Source organism: Protopterus annectens, chromosome 4.part0, assembly GCF_019279795.1.
Source record: "Protopterus annectens isolate FY-2018-M chromosome 4.part0, PAN1.0, whole genome shotgun sequence".
NCBI classification, from domain to species: domain Eukaryota; kingdom Metazoa; phylum Chordata; order Ceratodontiformes; family Protopteridae; genus Protopterus; species Protopterus annectens.
Window position 1 is genome coordinate 191,263,061 of NC_056733.1, and position 18,509 is coordinate 191,281,569.

An 18,509-nucleotide genomic window follows, 5' to 3' on the forward strand; every position below is an offset into this window, starting at 1 on the left:
TGTCTTTGTGATGTGGGAGGAAACCGGAGCACCCGGAGGAAACCCACACGACCACAGGGAGGACATGCAGACTCCGCACAGAAGGTACCCCAGCCGAGGATCGAACCGAAGAACCTTTTGCTGTGAGGCAGCAACGCTAACCGCTGCACCACCGCGGCCGCCCTAATGAATCAGCAATGCAATGGTTTGGAAATGCTAGTTTGTAAGGTACAGCTTACTTCTAAAGTCAGGCACTAGACAAAGTCAATAGGAATCAGACTGGAGATCATATCTTGGACACCACATATGGTAGATGATGTCGCATTAGGGTCAGAGGACATCTCAAAAAGACAACCAGTCAGGTTCTTGTAGCCAACAGCAGACCTTAGAGCTGGGAGAAGGGGTCTATAAGTGGCAGTAGGACTGCCTGTCACAGCTTTTGTATATCAAAGTTTAGGGCTAATGTCAAACAGAAGACTCTGTAACTAACAAAGTGAGTATGGCAAGGAAAAACTGAGAAATAAAATAAATATTCTACAGCAGGAACTTGTTCTCTTCATGAATACTGTAACTAATTTTTAATACGTAATGAATGCAGAAAGCTAGCCGCGGTGGTAAAGCGGTTGTGTTGTTGCCTCACAGCAAGAGGTTCTCCCGTTGGATTCTCAGCTAGTGTGCAGGGAGTGCCTTCTGTGTGGAGTCTGCATGTCTTCCCCGCGGTCAAGTGTTTACTTTTGGCCTCTGAAAGACATGCGTGAATGGGCGTGCCTTCGCTGAAGGTTCGGCGTCGGGCTGGCAACTCGCCACAATAAAAATCTACTAGTGGACCGGAGTTCAGCTGTGGCGACCCCTTACCGGGAAAAGACAAACAAACAAACAATGAATGCAGAAAGATGAAGCTGCACAGACACTTGCTTGGAAACTAGACACTCTGACAGCTTAGATACAAGGTCAAGGAGAACTGGACAACACAACTATTATTTTAATATTGTGCTGGTGTCCATTAATTTGTTTCAGCTTTGACAGTATGCCCAAACTATTCCTCCATTGAGCACTAAAAATCTGAATATAGCAAAACATCCAGGAAATGAAAAGAGAAAAAATTATATAAGTTAGTCTTTAGGATCAGGTTAAATATAAACATCTTCCCATGTTGCTCTTGTTGTGTTTCTGCTGTAGACAGTGATGAGTGAGCCTGGTGAGTGAGCAACTGTTGGTATGACCTTGGCTCGCTCTGCTTGGGCTTGTGGTGCAACAAATCAATGAGTCAAGAACAAGATGAGTCATATTTCTTTCTCTCTCTTTTTTTTTTTTTTGATTTACTTTTTTTTTTCTTTGAAGCATCTGATTCATACCAGATATGCAGGCCATAGAGTAAAAATAATTATATTCTATTAAATTAACTTCCAACACACAATTTTGGAGACTATAAACCTGGAAATATATCCATAGAGCATTTGATACACCCAATAAACTAGCCAAATTTAGTTCTTCTGATTATACTATCCCCCTGATTTACTATTCCTCCGTGTAGGATTAGCTTAGTCCTGCATGGAGGTGGCCGTTTAGGAGCAGGATGGCAGTGCGCCATGCATAGTAATGAGGTGCACTGCCTGAGCTCCTAGGCTTACATGGAGTGTGTAAGAGTGCAGTGGGCATGTCTGAGAGCAGAGCTCTCAGAATATACATGCCCCTGCAATGAAGAACAGCAGAAAGGGGTATGAAATGAGCAAGACCTCTCATAGGTGACCTTATATCCCCACCAACAGTCCCCCTTGTGTACAACAGCAATAGTGTAAATACATAAAATGAAGAAAGACTTTATTTTCTTTAAAAATCCGATTAAAGCTAACCGTAGGTGCGTGGGTGTGCCCATCGCTTAGCTACGGTTAATGCAGCTTAAATGGCTGAAGAGGATAACAAGGAAAATATATGCAAATGAAGCAGCATAGCAATAGTGTAGTGGGCAGAGCATTCGCCTTACGAGCAGGCATTCCCGGTTTGAGTTCCACTGTAGCACATCCAATTTTCCATGGCAAAACATGTTATGAGTAATATTTATGTTGCAAAACCCACTAAATAACATATTTTTATGAACTGGAGTACTGCAGTAAATGCACATGTGAGGTGTCAGTGTCATAATGAATAAGGCACTAGTAAGCAGGTTTAAGCACCTATAAGCAGTAGTAAGTGAGTTTAAGCCCGTTTGCGTGGCAGTAAGTAATCTTACACTGGTTAAGCAGTTCTAAAGCTAACTGTAAGCATGTAAGCAGATGTAACAACAGGTTAGGAGTTCTTACTGTCAAGCAAACACATGAAAACCCGCTTACAACTGCTCAAAAGTGTCTTAATCACTCTGTATCTAATGGCCCTTGTTCTGCTCATCAACAAAATAAACAGCAATGTATGTCTCGAACCTAGAACCCTATACACCATAGTCACAGTAGTTAACCACCAAGCCATCACTGAAGTACAGAAGAATGAGGTATCAGCAAAGAAGTCCTCACCATAGTACAACCAAACTGAACCTGTGAAAGGAATCCGTATACAGTCATATGTTCCATAACCCACTACATAACATAAATATGTGAACTGGAGTACAGCAGTAAGCCTAGAAGTGAAGTGTAATTATACTAGAGTGTTGAAGTCCCCAATAAAACATAAGGACCCGGAGAGTGTAGGTACACATTAATCATGAATACCAGGCATACATATAAGGTGTAATGAATAATAACTCAATGCCAAAAAGGAATTATACTGCAAAGTCTAATGTAAGCAACGCTAAGCATTGCACAGGTCAGCTTAGGAGGTGTAAGTAATGTGTAGGCCAGCTAACTCATTGTGCCCAGTGGTATACCCCTTTAAACAATGCCATCCTTAGGTAAGCAGGTTTGCCCATAGCTTAGCAGTTTCAAAACTGGCCAATCACAGAAAAGTGCGGTAAATCGGCCTTACTTAAACCCAAGAGGTGGGAATGCATCTCGTAACTGGTTAGTAAGGGGAGAAGGTGTGCGCTTTCGGGGGCAGTGCTGGGGCATCCAGGAGTCCAAGGTCATGGCAGGACTCCTTGTCAAAGACCATGATCAGAAACTGCTGCTAGGCAAGTACCAGGGCTTCCAATATAAGGCGGAGGCCTGGGACCGTCTTGCCTGTGACCTCACCAGTGCCACTGGCATAGCCCGAACTGGTGAGCAGGTCAGGCACCACAATGCCAACCTGAAGTGGTGTAAGGGGAGCCTCTTGGAGGAGTGGCTCCAAGAGGCTAGAGTGGCAAGGGATGTTCCAGTCGTGTATAAGAATCACCCCGGTATGTGTGTAATAATTGCCAGCTCAGGTATATCATGGATAGGTATGGCTAAATATCCCCTTTATGTCCCCCACAGCTGCAATGGAGCTGGCCGCGAACCAGGAGGCCCACATTAGTCGCCTGGCGAGGTTGCGACGCAAGGCAGGTCAGTAATACTCATGCATTTACTGTCACAGGAAATAAAACTAAAAGTAGTAGTAAATTAATTGCCTGTATAAAACCTGTATTGTTCAAGGCAAGTACTGCATACACTAAAGAACATGGCAGGAAGAGTCTCATATTTTTTATGTCAATAAAAGCTTAACAGCCTGAAAAAACAGGTCTAACTGCTGGCCTGCATGTGTATATTCTGGTATCACATGGTAATGTAGATTTGCAATCATGTAACAGTACTGCTGTATTAAGCACCGTTACCCACAGTGTACACCATAAATTGAATGTGTAGGAATGCCTGTATATGACAGGTGTAATCCCCAGAGGCCATTTAGTACAACTGAAAAGACACAGACAGTAAACAGGGGAAATGTAGACAACAAAAAACGAACAGCACATGCAACTGAGATGTGAACTGTTGTTTTTATTAGCACACACAGCCACGGTTTCAATTCTGCCAATGGTAGTATTCTGCATACAGAATCACACCCCACAACTGTACAGATATGTCCAGTAAAGTGGCCCATATCTGTTGCCTATCAACCTGGCCCTCTGGGAAATCAGTAGGATGATCCCAGAAGTATAGGCAGCAAACAGGAAATACAACTGATTGACACACATCTATGAGAACAAAGCTGGCACACTAGCAACTCCCCAATACCTTATGTGACTAAGAACCCATGTATGTCCCATTTACACCCCAACTTGTCAAGCTGTGGTCAGAGTGCATACAGTAACAGAGTGAGATGTTTGTGCATAGTAGTAATGTGGAATCTGGTACTGTGTGTGGGAACATTCAGCTAGTGCTAATAAACATTCCTCCCACAGGTCTGTCAGATACCAACACTATGTCCAAAAATACACGAATGATATGCAGTTGCTCTGAATAATGAGGTATTTACACATCACTGTCGCCCACACTGTCCTACAACATATAACTGTCTAGGAAATCTGTATAAGAGTGTTGTAATACACGGTCAGAATGCAAAAGCACAGGGCATCAACTCATTCACTCCGGAGCAGCTCAGAAAAAGCTGCCTGCTTAATTCCACCACAGGAACAACAGTGCAGCCTGAGCTCATTTTCAGAAAATCCATTTGTAATACCATACAGAAAATAAATGTTCATAACTCTTTAACTATAAGAGCTAGACTAAAAATGTAAATGCAAACGTTGTTCAGCAGACACTGACCTTTCCAACAGTGTAAATGCTGATAGTGCATATCAAAGTCATTATTAAATATTTGGCAAGGAATGTTGATATTGTTCGTATTTTTTTACCTTTTTGGAAAAGCAAAGCACAATATCTTGGTCAATGTACCATGTAGACCCATACAATTTGTATTTAATCTGGTAGTATGAATGTCAGCTTTAAAATGATACCTTAACCATTTCAGTGTGATGCTCCTTTACGGAGCTATTCACAGAAATATGATTAATATAATATTACTCATAATTGATAAATAAACAAAGCATAATATCTCATCACCTGTAACAGAAAGAGCCTACATATCAGTGTAGAAGTTGTGCATCTCAATGTCAGCTTCAAAATGATGCATCATTTGTGTGATCACCATGCTCCCTTGCAAAGATATGGGCATAATAATGAGAAGTATTGGAAATGTATAATTTTCATAATCCTACAAGACTAAAACTGTAATATCTGTACATGTGTACAGTGCACAGACACAGTTCTTTTACCATGTTGTACGGAGTAACACAGTCTTCAAAATGAGGTATTACGTGGCACACTGACATGCTCCCATGCAAAGTTATTTATCAAAATATGAAAAAATCATAATTTCCATTATCTAACGCCAAAACAAACGTTGATATCTGCACATGTATACAACATACAGGCACAATTCTTTTACCATGTTGGAACCAGCAACACTGTCTTCAAAATGAGATATTACTTAGCACATTCAGATGCTCCCTTGCAAAGTTATTTACCAAAATATGAAAAAAATCATAATTTCCATAGCCTGAGTCCTAACAAAACTGATATCTGTACATGTGTATAGCATTCAGAACCAGTTGTTCTACCATGTAGACACATATGATTGTAAATATACACATTCTTGGTGTAGCCAACATACTGCTGAATGGGTACATGTAAAGAAAAAAAGCAAAATAAGGACTGCCCCTCCACTAATGAACGCAGGACAGGCATGGGACTTCAGTGGCAGGCAAGGCCATTTGATCTGTCCGACAGCTGTACTGGCTACCCACTCAGACAGCTGATACCACTGCAGTCGCATGACCTCCTTCAGTGTCAGCAGTCTGCCTTACCTATGCCTTTTCTCTTTACATGCATCCATTCAGCAATGGACCTAAGGGATCTGTATTAGTAAACCCTTCCTGTCATCTAAACTGTACACATGCCTTTTAAAAGCAGACTAAAAAAAAAGTTTTGCAAAATGGTCACTGACATATTCGATTGTACGTGGTAGCACTCTCCTGAAACAGTTGTTCTTTCTCAGCATATTCACCAGATCCTTACCACAGTTATTTGCCAAAGTCAGAAAAATATATTTTACAGAACACATTTCATAATAAAGTTTTACTTACCATACTGGTCCTACTTGGTCATGGGTGTTTTCCATTCTTCTCACAAGCTGCATATTAACAATCCTGCATAGCTCTCCTCACGCCATTATGGAGATCAGTCAAGAACAACGCAATTTCCTAGGTGAATGCCATCCCTTCTGAAAAGGTGAACATTTTCTGTGGTGATGCTGTCATGGCAGATTGTAGATCCACCGACCCTGTGCATCAAGCCATACATGAACCAATTCTGTAAACGTCTGGCCTTGTGCGCTGCCCGTTGACTGTTTGCTGTTTTCCATATCTGGCGAGGAATTATGTCAGACCACACATAATGAAAACATTGCCACCACGACTGCAGGTGTTCAAAGATTGCTCGGATTTGAAACCGTAGCCTTCCGAATGGTTGACTGATGACATCATCCCCTCCAATGTGCAGCACAAGGATGTCAGGCTCAGGGTAGATGGCGCACTTCTCTTCCAGCAACTGCAGTATTCCGCTCAAACGCATACCTCTTCTTGCAATCCAGTATATCTTCACAGTACATGTGGGGAAGCTCAAGTTGTAGTGCTTTCCACTTATGGAGGCATGGCTGGCAGCACAGTGAATGTAGGAATGGCCACATACCCACACTTTCACTTGTCGTTCTGCTCGTGAAGCCAAGTCAGTGTCAGAAGGTGGACGAACCTGCACAAGAAAGAAAAGGCAAACAGATTACTAGTGATAAAAGTAAGGTACTCCAAACAGAAAAAAGCAAACTTGTAAACATAAAAATAATAAAAAACAGTCACCAGAGAAAAAAATCGATGGTCTTCCACTTCTAATATGCCAACAAACACAGAAATACCAAATGACTAAGCGCTTTCACCAGGCTACAAACCACTGGCTTTTTCAGAGTGAATCTTCACTACTATCCACGGGGGCATTATTCTTTTCATAAGGTACATAAGTGGTGATGACGCTGCAGAGGTACATACATACCACCCTTGAAAACACCAAATTACACACAATGATTGACAAGGGGGCACAGAAAGGGCACATGTAAAAAGAAAAAGCAGAGTAAGGACCACCACTCCACTAATATGCTGAGGACAGGCATGGGGCTTCAGTTCGTGGGCCCCTGAAGCATCCCATACCTGTGCTGGCTACCCACTCAGACTGCTGGTAGCAACAATGACTCCCAATTGCAGGCAATGCCAGCACTCTGTCTTACCTCTGCCTTTTCCATTCACATGTGTCCCTTTGGCAATGGCCATAAGGACTCAAAGGTAGGAGCTAATGTAAAGCCTCTTGACCTGAGGTACATACATTTACTACACCAGAAGGTTGGGGGACTGAGTGACGAGCGAAACTAAGACAACATGGGAAAAAACCAAGACTGACCCAGACTTTGTCTTTTTGCATGTGTCCTTTCCCGGAGGGAAACACTGCATCACAATGTTACCCCTGAGGCCTTTCCTACCCACAAAGGCTTATGATCACCTATAAACATGAGGACCTGTAAGTTTGCAAGGGTGGGAAACTGGTATCAAGCCGAATTACTTTGTGGTATGATGAGCAAAGCAGGCTCCTGCACAGACTTGGAAAAGGTGTATACTTCCATTACTTTGGCCTCCAGAGTAATAACTATCTATCTATATACATATATATATATATCTATATATCTATATATCTAAATATATATATATATATATATATATATATATATATATATATATATATATATATAGAGGTAGGTAGATATATATTGACTTATGTAGATACATATAAAGTACCAGGCAGGCAATCTGCAACAAATATGAGAAACAGGCACAGTGATCCAGCATAAATCAAATTGCTAAGTTCCCAGACCCTCAGCCTTGTTCAATTCTCCCAGAATGAAGAAAAGCATATAGCTAAATGCAATCAGAATGCAAGTAATGCATACCCTAGATTGGCTTCTTCTGTTTAGGTTATTAGACACCATGCCTGGCTTAAAGGCCATCCTCTATAGAAGTATGTCAAATAAGAGGTCTTGAATGCTCCCTCACACAGAGCATCCTTTTTTGGGAAACCCTCCAAGGATATAGTAAAAAAATGTAGGAAAATGTTAAGACCATGCATGACCTTTCAGTCACGTGAAAACATTTTTACATCTACTTGTGCTTGTATGATTGTCTTTTGCAGGCACATTTACAATGTTAAATCCTGGATCTATTAGCATTATCATGTAATTTGCATCAGGGTTTTAAAACCACCCTTCTCAGTTTAAGCCTCAACTTTGATTGTATCAAGGCATAGAAGACACAGAAGACTGCAGAGTGTATCATCCAAATGACACATCTATTGCTCTGGGCATGTACATTTTCCAACCAAATGGCAGGGATGGATGATGTTTGGAGAATTCCTGAAGGTTTTGTGTTATAGGGGCTCCACAATTAAGGGATGCTCAAGTCAGACTGCATATACAGATGATGCAGGGGTTTCTAACAACCCCTTGGAATTAGCACTTGCAAAACTTGGACATAGAGCTCTTCAAGATGGCCTGCATCAAGAAGTTTCATGGTGGCAGAAGGAATTACAAGTATCTTCTGCAAGTTCCCAGCCCACAAAGAAGCTTGAGTTATTGGCCTGAGCAGGTAGATAGAAAAGGATTGAGAGAGAGAGAGACAGAGCGAGCACATCAGTCAAAACGTGATAGGTGATAACCTAGCTTTGTGAAAAAATGTCTGCATGGGTAGGTCTGTATCTAACCTCAACTTAAACTGAGAATTGTGCTACAATCTGTTGAACTGTCAGGAAAATAAGCTTACAGGGAAGCATCAGCACTTGGATAGAAAGTGTTTAGGAAATGTTTTCAATGCAGTAAGCACTTAAGTGCTGAAAATAATATAACCATTTAGCATTCTTGAGGCCAGCTATGTCGAGGCAAAGAGTAATGACCAGTTTTAAACACTTCGATCATACATTATGGATGCAGTAACACAAAAAACACTAACTGGCAAAAAAAAAAAAAAAAAGACAAACTGAAAAGCAGCAAAGCACAAATGGTTGATTTGCAACAATTAATTATACTGTTTTGTTAGGCAATATAGTAACTGAGCTTTAATGGCAGGGACCAATGCTACTGCAAAAGTAATTGCACAGCAAAATCATTCCCACTCACCGGAAAAGGTATCTAGTAAAGGGCATTCAATTAGTTAGCATTAAACTAGGTGCGTAGCTGATAAAATGCATTGTTTGCCACTAGCAATGAGGAATACTTGTTTAAAAAGTGTCTATTGTTGAACATTATTTGCATGTATTTTATAACAGCACTTGTCATAAAATATTTGGTTTACATAAAAATCTTAATTTTCAAGAAAGTTAGAAATATGTTACTGTCGCAAAAAATAGAAACGTTAATACATTTTACATGATAAAATGCATGTTTTACTTACGCTTAACATCTCAGTTGGTTAAGGACACTATTCATAGTAACAGGCTACATTAAATGAAAGCAATTTATTATTTACACACTGATGTACTGTAGTCTCCTTATCTCTAATAACACTGCTAGAAATTAAATCTCGTTTTTCTTGCTCATAGTTTTTTTTTAATCTAAATACCAACAAGCATCCTAGAGTGTTCAGGTGCTGCTTAGCACAGAGTGTCACAACAATAAGCACAGAGACTGCACTCGATTCTTAGATACTACTGTACATTAAAAATAAAACAACGCCTGACTTCTTGAACAATGCACTTGTTTCATATCTCTATTTTCCCAACAGAAACACAAAGCAAATGGATCTAGCGTCTTGTTGCGAGTGAGGTCTTATATGGTAGGGATGTGAGGGTCTTGGTTTCAAAATTTGAAGATTAATGGATTACTTTGCTAATGACTCAAGGCGTCAGATAGAGGTGCTTAAATGATTTGTGAGGTGCATGGCCTCCTCCTGATAGCAAGGAACCGAAGAATGGCAAGCATTAAGCAAAGAGCTAAAAGAATCAAACGGAGGAGCCATTACAAATGCTTTAAATTATAATTATGAATGAATGATAAAATGTAAATAAAACATTGCTAGTCGAGAATAAGGCATTCCTCACTGACTTTTGGGATCAATCACACAGACAGTGGCTTTTTCTGAATAAACCCCAAATTGGCATTGGGCAGAGGCAATCATGTGACAGCCAGTTCGGTCCAATTTCAACCTTGTCTCCATGAATTCAGTAGTTTAATAGTAGCATGGTCCCCATACGGCTGTAATCAGTGAATTAGAAAAAAACGCAACGATTTTATGACTTTTCCTGTGCCACCAAAAATAAATAAGAGCTAACTTTTCTGAGCTCTTAACTGGAGAAGGCCATGAATTACGAATTTGAACGGGAAACTGTTTTTTTTTTCAATAGTCAGCCGACACAGAGACTAATACAGCCATATTGTTTTTGAAATCTCCCCAGTTTCTGTCTCCTACTCACTAGAAATGGAAGAGAGGGCACTCATTATGAGGAAGATGATTTTAAGCTTCTGACTTACGCTTCCTTATCGCCCCTTGTAACATGTCAAAGACTCTGTTGTTGTGGGCGCTTTCCACAAGGATTGGGCGGAAGTTTATGGGTTTGAACCAGGGTGCTGGTGGGGCTAGATAAAAATCGGATGCTTACGGGAGAGAATTTACTGGGAGTTACAGCACTTGCTGAAATGAGCAGCTTTCTGGCAGCATCAGTTATGACTTCTTTGCTCAAGTGATTTTATTAATTTTTAAAACAGTCAGCTGCTACTTCTGAGCCAGAGTCAGTGTAAAGCAGTAGCAGGATAGCAGTGTCTGAAACCGCGAAGGCTTACCGGGACTGCAGAAACATACGGCGGTAAGTCTTCCACAACACAGTACATAAAAATGATCAGTCAGTGCATCAGCTGAAATCTATAAATCATGACACGAAAGCATAAATTAGATGGGGGTAAGCCTGCTTTGCGTGACAAACTCTGTTACACCCTCTGCCCTTCGTAGCAGTGTCTGAAAAAATTAAACTATTGCTGTTGAAATTAAACATTTTAATACATATGATTAGCAATCCTCCATGTCTGACATATTTTTACCTTGATCGTTAGCAGAAGATGAACAGGGAAGTCCATGGTGAAGCTGAACCGGGAAAGTACTTGCAGCTCTGACGATCTGTGCAACCCATGATTCCCCCCCAAAAATAGAGGGATCCAGTAGCAGATAAAATCTCCAAATATTTGCAGAAAGAAAGGAAATACCAGCTGTTGGACCCTCTATTTATTTGGGGAAAACAAAAGAAAATAATGTTGGGGGTGTGACACAAGTGGTGGCTTGGATTGCAAGAATCCGATTGTCTGCCACCACTTTCTTTATCAAGAACTTTTAAACGGGATTTTCTAAAATATCTTTAATGTGAGCTTAATGTACCAACACGCTGAATGGTAACTATATAAGGTAATTTACACATTCAGTTACTATTTCAGTGTGTTTTACATTAAGCTCAGCTACAAATCTGGAATAGAGTTTCTCACGCTTGTGAAAGGCACTTGGGAGTAACAGCTTCCAATTAGTATCTTTTCATGGCACACTCGGGTGCCATGAGAAGGTACCCGGGATTAATGAGTTAATAAGACAGATACAAGATATACAGCAATATCTATATAGCAGACCCAACTGTGATGGACAGAGTTTAAGTTGTAGGAGACACAGCCTTGTTCTGAATCCTGGAAGTGGAATTAGGCTGCATACAAATTCATACCACACAACTGTACAGATGAGGCCAGACTGTCCAATATATGTGTCCATATCTGCTGCCTGTCCCCCTCGTAAGTCTGTGGGACGATCCCAGATGTTTAGCCAGCAAACAGGGAATACAAGTGATTGTCAAACATCTATGAGAACACACCTGTCACTGTAGCAACCCCTGAAACCGTTAGGAAAGTAATATTTCAAGTATGTCCTATCTACACTCCCATGTTGCCAGGCTGTGACCAGAGTGTGTACAGTAACAGAATGAGATGTATGTGCATAATACTAATGTGTAATCCAGAACTTTGTGTGGCAACAGTAAGGTAATGCTAACAAACATTGCTCCCACAGGTACTTTAGATATGAACACTGTGCTGAGAAATACAGACCATTGTAACCTGTACTGGTACTGTTCACTCTGGTATTGTAGGAAATTGTGAGTGTTGCAGTTTCTCTGAATAATAAATGATCACTGGTCACTGTCACCCACACTGAGCTACATAATATAACTGTGTAGGAAAGTGTGCGTGTGTGTGTGTGTGTGTGTGTGTGTGTGTGTGTGTGTCAGGTCACTAAAGGTGGAAGAGGGCAATATTCTAGATATGTCCTGGCACACCAGCATGTGGTCAACACATGGTCAGAGTCTGTGCAGAAAGAGTTGGATAGCTATGTGCAAAACATCAACCCAGAATCTAGGAGTGTGTGTAGAAACAGTTAATTAGTGTTAACAAAAATTCCCGCCACAGGTATACCAGGTAAGAGGTGTATACTGCAGGTAAAACCGGTTCATGTGTAACGATGACGACATATCACTGTCCAAACTAAGGCTATAGGGTAGTGTAGTAAGACTTGTAAGGTACAGACAGCAGCATTGACTAGGAAAGTAATGTGGACTACAGGAATATACTAGTTCTTAACTGGCATCTTTCTCCCTCCCACCATATCTCCAACAATGATCAAAATAGCCACCCCAACTGGTATATAATGACTCTGATAATGTCCAATTGTTTGATAAATACTTTAATGGTTCCCATGTATGTGCTATATTGAATTATTCCAACATTGGTGGCATGGTGCCATCAATGTACCTGCATGATGTTCTCATTACTACTGTGGTCCCATATATATGCATGTGTTCTCTTTGCTATGCAACTGTTCCGTATCTGGTGTCTGGGTTAATGGGAATATCTATGCATGCTGTTATACCTAACCCTGGAATGTGCTGACTATTACTAACCCACATATGATGATGAAATCTAAACACTATAGCACTCTTGGGAAGGCCGGTCCCAGCGGACCCACCTGTCCAACCTCAGCAGGCCGTGCCACCAGGCACCAGCATTTCTAGGGCCCAACCCGGGACCTCCCTGTCCATTGGTCCTGCAGCACCGTCAGGTGGAACCGCCTCAGGGGATGGGGCTTGCCCCCCCGGGAGTGGGTGTGGACAGGCACCTGTCACCCTTCGCCAGGTCGGGGTTGTGGGTACGTAGAGAGATCAACCAGCAGTTTGGCGATCTTCTATGCCAGCTCGAGGGCCGCATGTCACAACTAGAGAGTCAGGCTGGCTCTGCGACTCAGCCCCCAGCACAGCCACCTTCAGGACTGTGAAGGTGCAGTGGTGACTGCCCATGGGTGGGGACATCAGTCCCACTGTTTCCACTAGGGGGGATTGTGGGCTTCCGATTTCCCAACACTCCTCCCCATCCAGGTGTATACCCCCCATGTGTCATATACCGCCCCTGTATGCATCCTGTTTGTCTTGTCTGTTAACCTACCTCCCCAAATATACCTACTACCCCTCCCCAACATCCCACTCTCACCTGAAAAAAAAGAAAAGGACAATCTGTTCTCACAAAATAATCTGGCCCCATACATAGATGTCCATTTCACACACATGTCCACTGGACACATGTAATCCGGTCTAATTGGCAGCACAATTTATTTTTGTTGTCTTCACCCCTTCCCAGGGGTTTGAGTGTCCAACTCTACCTCCAAATTCAGTGGATATGCACAGCTGTTGCTGTAGAAGAAATGGGCAGCTATGGACCTTCCCTACACACTTCCTACACATTCCTGGCTGTTTTCCCTACTATCTTTCCCTCTTTTTGCCCTTTTTCATCACTTTACTATCAACCCCTTTTTCTTTTCTTTTAAAGAAATTAGCGCAGGGGTAAGCGGGAGTAAACACTTTTAAGCAGCAGTAAGCAGGTTTAAGCCTGTCTGCGTGGGGATAAGCTACGCCTACACAGGCTAAGCAATTTAGAAGCTAACTGAGTATAAGTAACTGTAACCGGAAGTTAGCAGTGCTTACCTCTGTGAAAATCCACGCAACCCCGCTTACAACTGCTCAAAATTGCCTTAATCACTCTGTATCCAATGGCCCATGTTCTGCCCAGCAACAAAATAAACAGCCTCTGCAAGGCTCAACCCCAGGACCATGCACTCCATAGCCAACGTGATTTACCACTAAGCTATGGCAGATATACATTACCCTGTTGTTTTCAAAAACATATCATCCAGCCCAGTCATTCAACAGTACAGAGAATGTATTCCAACATTTAGATGTTTGTGTGTAAATATATTAGTATCTATACAGATAGAACATATCTATATATGTAGATATATATATATATATATATATGAACATATATACAAGCAAATGCCTACATCTATAGATATATATCTCTACACCTATATGTCTAAATATACCCAGCAAGTTACATATGTCAGCAGATATATATCTATATAGGTATATATGGACATAGTTATATATATGTAAGCAGATACATACATCTATATAGGTTCATACTAGGCTATCTGCCCTAGGGCATTTATAAGCCTAGCCAGAGTTGGTTTGGCTTTCGCCACCCATTTTAAATGAATTTTGCTATGCCCTTTTTCGAGGTTAGTATACTGTGCCTCTGTCTAACAGCGACACAGAAGTGATACCCGGGGTAAACCTACGATCTCCCATTCACTCATCAAGATTCCTCTTGAAGAGAGTCAATGAGGGACTCTGCCTAACCTGGACTAGGATTTTATTCCAGAGTGAAGGGAGCCTCTGGATTATGAATCTGTCCCTCCAGCATGTCCTATTTATTTCAGTGCTGAGGTTCAAGTCTCTCGAGCGCGTAGCTCGATGGGATTTGGATTTTCTGAGGTGCAGCATGTCCATTAATTCCGGGTTGGACATGGCTTTATATGTCAGGCACAGATTGCTTTTGATCTGGCTGTATGCCACTGAGTAGAGCTGGAGTTTCTTTAACCGGGCACCATATGGCATCTGTTTGAGCCCTTTGATCCTCTTGGTGAGGTACTTTTGGGGTCTTTCCAGTTGCTGCAGGTGTCTGGTAAGGTACATCCCAAAAGGGGCATTGTACTCAATTATGGGCCTGATGAGGGATGAGTAAAGATGCACGATGACCTCCCCTGATCTAGATGTGAATACCTTCATGATTAGGTGGGCTATATAAAATGTTTTTCTAACCACTTTGGCAACGTGGTTTTCAAATGATAGACTGCTATCAACTTGGGCCCCCAGGTCCCTAATTACTTCTTCTGTACTTAATGGATTACCACCTATGTGGTAATTTGTGGGCACTTTGTTTTTGCCAAAGGGGATGACTCTACACTTTTTGGCGTTTAGCTTGAGGCCATGGCTCTGGCACCAGTTGTCTATTTCTATGAGGCCCTTTTGCAGGATGCTTGTGTCAGCTGAAGAGTCGATTATGGCGCCTAGTTTGCAGTCATCTGCGAAATTGGTCAGCCACAGTCCTTCCGTGTTGGCCTGTACATCCGAGAAATATATACCGAACAAGAGAGGTCCCACGACTGAGCCTTGTGGGATGCCACTTGTAACTGGTTTGGAGTCTGACATGGCTCCAGCAATTCTAACCATGTGGGTTCTGTCCTTGAACCAGTATGCAACCCGTATAGTGACACAGAGGTTTATATTTAAGCTGGTGAGCTTATCTCTATAATGCCCGAGTGGGGTATTGTATCAAAGGCTTTTGCGAGGTCCAGGTAGGCTGTGTGGACCACCTTCCCCTCGTCAATGGCCTTGGTGACTGTTTCAAAGAAATTAACCAGGTTTAAGAGGCAGGATCTGCCCTTAACAAAGCCAAACTGGGTAGGATCCAGTGTCTGTAGGTCCCCAATATCTTTATTTATGAGGTCCATGATGATCCTTTCCATAGCTTTGCAGACCAAGCTAGTCAGGCTTATGGGAGTTTCCAGGATCCGTTGAGGCACCACCTTTGTGGAGAGGTACCACTGTTGCTATATGCCACTCTTTGGGTACATATCCTGTAGTAAGGCTGAGATTGAACAGTAGTTTTATGTTTGGGTTTAGCTCTTCTTGGACTTCATGTAGGACGCAGCCCGGGATGCTGTCTGGTCCCATTGATGCTGTGTTTTTTGCTTTGGAGACGGCGGCTCTTACCTGAGCATCTGAGATGTCAGGGGGACAAGCACTCTGCTGGGACAGATATTTGCCCTTTTGGTGGGGAGGGGGGGGGGGGAGAGAAGTTTGCGCTGAACCTATCAACTAGGATGTTGGCAATGTCTGTGGGTTCAGTGTATTTTTTGTCATTTTGGACTAATTCTGAGCATATCTGGGAATTCCCACCCAGGTTCCTAACATAACTAAAGAAATCCTTGTGATTATCCTTAGTGTCCTGTGCAATTTTTCTCTCGAAGCTGGCCTTAGAACATTTTATGAGTGCCCGTAGTTTTTTGCTAATACTGATCAGAGATGCCTTCCCTTTTTGGAATTTTGCTCTATCATGTAGTAGCTTCTTCCTTTCATTGTATAGATTGCTTATGGCTAGGGTCCACCAGACAGGACGCCTGCCTTTGGAGGATTGGGTCTTGGTTTTATTTGGGATTGCATGATCCATGCATTCCTGAAGGTGTTCATAGAATGTGTTTATAAAGGATTCTGCAGTCTGGGCCGTATTTTCCACAGGCCCGGGGGCTTTGAAGGATTCCACCTCGGTTTAGAGGAGTGTGAAATTTGCTTTAGAGAAGTTTTTCACTGTGGTTTTCTGGGCGGGGGGGGGGGGGGGCGGGATGTGAATATCCAGTGAGTTTAGTTTATGGTCTGATCTTACCAGTGAGGGATACACTTCTGGTCTGGAGTGGAGAGCTCCCATGTTGGTGATGATCAGGTCCAGTATGTTTTCCCCTCTTGTGGGACTGGTAACAAGTTCTTCCATAGCATTTGAGTTTATAAATTCTAGGAACATTTGGCCTAGGGTATTGGAACTAGAGTAATGCTCCCAGTCTATGTTTGGGTAGTTGAAGTCGCCGAATATAATGGTGTTTGGAGAGACCTTCATATTTTCCAGTGTTCCCAGGAAGGCCGAGTGGGGTTCTTGGGTTTGGGAGGGTGTCTGTAACAGGCTATAAACTGGAAGGCAGTTTTACCCACTATTAGTTGCACATGGATAGTCTCTGATGCTTCGTGCTGTGCCACCAACCTGGAGGTGTGGGTATCTTTGACGAATATTGATACTCCCCCCTCCTTTTGTGGTTCGGTCCAAGTTTTGGGGCTGAAAAGCATGGTATGAGGTATAACCTGGTAGTGCTGGGGTGCTCTTGGGAGTCTTGAACCAGGTTTCTGTTACTGCACAGATATCGATGTTCTCCATGCTAAGGAGAGTTTCGAGTGCGTGCATCTTGAGGTTTAGACTTCTGGCATTGAGTAGCATTACTCTTAGTTTCTTATCCCTTGTGATACCTGATACCTATGGAGGTGGGTTTGTCTTTTGACCTTGCCTAAAAAAGGCACTATGGGGGTGGCAAGAGCCTTTGCCAATATTCGAAAGCCCAGGGGTGACAGGTGCAAGCTGTCCCTAGCAAAGCATCGTGGCTTGTCAAGCATGTCATCCCAGGCTGACAAGCATTGGGTCCCCTTTGAATGACACCAATACTTAAGCCAATTGTTGAAATTGATCATCTTGTCTTCATACTGTGGCATCATTCTTGGTGAGGGTAAGATGCTACTCAAGGTCAGGGTCATACCGGCCTGGGCTACATGCTCAGAGAGCTCCTCTATGTCTCTTTTCATGTAGTCCAGGGAGGTATGAATCAGGTCATTCACACCAGCATGGACAATGACTGAGTCATATTTGTACTTGCCTTGGAGTGACATGAATGCTTGTGTTATGTGACGGATCCTAGCGCCCGACAGGCAGCTCACCGTGACCTTCTCCTTGTTCAGCCTGGTGAGCGGGATGTCAGTGTGCCTGACGATAGAGTCACCTACTACAAGTGTATCAGGTGTGTTGTTTAGCCTTAAGGGCTCTGACTGTTCGGCACACTGGCTTTGTGAGCTATGTGTTGCACGTGTTTTGTTTTGGAGTAGCGGTTGCTTGGGTGTCTGCTTTGGAGGTCTCTGCTGCTTAGGCAGATTTTTATTTAGAGCCTTTGAGTATGTTTTTGTGTGTTTATGTGTTTGGTTTGCTGTCGTGGTAGGTCTATGTGAGACTGGAATTGTAGTGAGTGTGGTTTCCTTCTCCTCCTGACTGGTTACGCCAGTACTGAGTTGAGAGAGCTTAGCCTCCAGTTTGGCTATATGGTTGCATCTCTCACATGTGTTGGAATCTGTTGGGAGGAGGAGAGAGTTGTCTGTGTACATGAGGCAGTTGTAACATTGCCTCAAGATTCCCAGATTCACCAGCTGGACCGGAGAGGAGATTGACAACTGACCTTTGGACATGCTAGAATAGTATTGGGAATTTTTTTATAATTGAAAAAAGGGCCAATGGGGAACAAGGTACTCAAGGGGAGTTTGTGAGGGTGTAGTGCT

General features: G+C 42.5%; 1 protein-coding gene across 2 annotated transcripts in view; it reads right to left on the bottom strand.

Annotated features, from left to right (window-relative positions):
- LOC122799248 overlaps positions 1-18,509 on the bottom strand; it is a 1,077,360-nt gene that overhangs the window by 291,480 nt on the left and 767,371 nt on the right. The window lies entirely within an intron of this gene.